The 2,543-nt window shown below is 49.6% G+C and overlaps 1 pseudogene; it reads right to left on the bottom strand.

Annotated features, from left to right (window-relative positions):
• Positions 1-1,002: 1,002 nt before the first annotated feature.
• On the bottom strand, positions 1,003-2,281 carry LOC123177110 (beta-1,2-xylosyltransferease XAX1-like; annotated as a pseudogene).
• Positions 2,282-2,543: the final 262 nt, after the last annotated feature.

Here is a 2,543-nt window from a genome sequence, read left to right as displayed (position 1 = left end):
TATTATATATTTGTCAAATTTCAGCCACACCGCTTCGCGAGTCTCCCTTCCCCACAACTTATAATTCATGGACCTGTAATACCCCCGTGCGTTGCAATGGGAGAAAACCAAAAAATAATGGGATACAGAGCCGGCTTTGTGGTAGGGTTTAGTGCTTTTATGGAAGGCCACCATCGAGATGGGCCGTTGCTAAGGAGGAGCTTAACTTGGGCAAGCAGAGATTACAGTTGAGAACGGCGACCCCGAGGGAGGTCAATGGCACGGTTGCAAGCAGTGGCAACAAAGTTGTTCAGCTATCATCAACCCAGGCAACAGCGTGCTCAAAATTTTCAAGACTACTATTTTTGTACCGAGTGAATTTATATGTATCGTAGTCAGGAATAATAAAGTTCAAGAATATATATAATACTGACAAAATAACAAACATACAACGTCCAAAAGATACATTGGTACCTGACAAAGTGACGATCATCATGATAATCAAAATAACAAACATATTGTTTCTCATACAGGTTACTGATCTATTAAGATCATCGTACCGTAGAGAAAGAAATATGTGTACCAGATCATCTTGAGATGCAAACAATATATGCTAGCACCTGTTAGAGACAGCTGATTATCCATTTTCCCAGTATCGACACTTCATTCGTTTCTATTCAATGCCGTAGTCACAAAACAGTTTCTTCGTGTGGTTAACTGCTTAAAAAAGCAATACAGTTCCATCTCATTAGTTGAAGCTTACTAACGACTCCTAGTATGAGAGACCAAATATCAAACTGGGCAGGAGATGTATAAACATCCACTTTAGACGATCATGTGCATATACATACCTGAAGACGTGAACTCATGCCCCTGGTTGTTGGCTTGAAAGATCGTCACTTTCCTACAATCACCAAATAGGATTAACCGGTGTCCACGATGGTCGGCTAGGTTTGTACGTATGAGTTTTTCATGTGTACGTATGAGCCGGGGATGACAACGGAGACGATGGCGCCGCCGCCGCTACTCCTGCAGCTTGTCGATGGCCTGAAGCAGGAAGGGGAGCTGGTGAGGTTCACCTTCACGTCCTGCTTCATGATGGTCTTGGCGAGCGCCTGCCACCCCTGCTTGTGCAGCGCCTTGGGGTCGCTGAACACCAGGTGCTCCCTCGGGTACTTGTCATTGAGGCTCGTCTCCTCCTCGTCAACATAGTACTCCACGTACCGGAGCTGCATGTCCCGCGCCGGCTGCCCGTAGAAGTTGGTGGCCATCCAGTCCATGTCCCCCCACGGCACGATCTGCAGCACCACTGCCTGCGTCGGCAGGAAGATCTGGTTCGTCAGCCCGGCCCCGTGCACCGCCAGCAGCACGTCTGCCGCGTTCACCAGCGCCGCGAACGCTGCCACGTCCGCCCCCGCCTCCGCCACCGTCACGTTGAACCCGAGCTCCGTTGCCGCCGCAGCCACCTCCTCCAGGTTCAGCAGCTTCCGTGTGCCCCCGCGGGAGATGATCAGCATCTGCGGCCACATCCCCGGGGCCTTGGTCGTGGGTTTGAAACTCACGTGAAGTATTTTTGCATCTTTTTTTCCTTTTGACCAGGCCCCATCACGCGGTTGACAGGAACGATCAACACGGCCCAGTCGAGTGAGCCGGAGGGACGAAACAGCGACTTATACGAATTGATGTACGTGACCAATGAACAGTTTTTTAGTACCACCTCGCGTACATGTTTTAAATTGAAAGTGAAAGCGTAAACTTGCGGAAGAAGCATATTGTGACGGTGAACCGACGGAGTCAATCCGTGCTTTATTATTAGGAAGAGACTTGCATGCATGTAATCATAATGACAATGTGCTACTTCCTTCTCATTCCTTCCTTGCATGCATGCGGGTGTATTCATGATCCCGGTTAACGAGAAAAAAAGTTTGCTTGCAAATTAGTTATTAAATTTTACGTTGGTACCTGTAATCTGAGTTTGTGGCCTTGTATAAGTGAATGGAGAGAGTAATATTTTTTTGCTGTTGAGAGCTGAAACAAACCTCTCGTTGGCCCATAACCTGAATGGTACGCATCCCAAATCCAGATCAAAATCCATGGCAAATACTCCATTGAACGGATGAAATCAGTACATAGGTATGGATCTGAAAATTCCTTTACCTCTCATCCACTTCCTGGAAGAAGAACTCGCGAGGCCTTCCATCTTGATTGCTCAGCGCCGTCCACCCGCAGCTGCTTTGTGCACAGTTGATGACTTCCACCGCGCATGCCCCCAAGTCCACCAAGGGGAGGACCAAATCCACCACTGCACAAAAAAATTCAACCAACCCACATACAACTGACCGGATGCTTCGACACGCTTCGACACGCTGCGAGATGCCGCTGCGGCGCGGTGGTCGGTGCGGTTCGCCGCCGATCTCAAATCGGTGGCGAGGCCCAAATTTTACCGTGGCGTGGTGGTGGTGCACCTGCACACCTCGACGATATACCTGGTTGACGAGCGCGGGTGCACGGTGGACAAGCGGTCGGGAGGCGGGTTCGTTTTGAGCCCAGGGACCACGGTCGCG

Source organism: Triticum aestivum, unplaced genomic scaffold, assembly GCF_018294505.1.
Source record: "Triticum aestivum cultivar Chinese Spring unplaced genomic scaffold, IWGSC CS RefSeq v2.1 scaffold204116, whole genome shotgun sequence".
NCBI lineage: Eukaryota > Viridiplantae > Streptophyta > Magnoliopsida > Poales > Poaceae > Triticum > Triticum aestivum.
The sequence above is the reverse complement of the archived record's forward strand: the minus strand, read 5'-3'. Positions and strand labels throughout refer to the sequence as shown.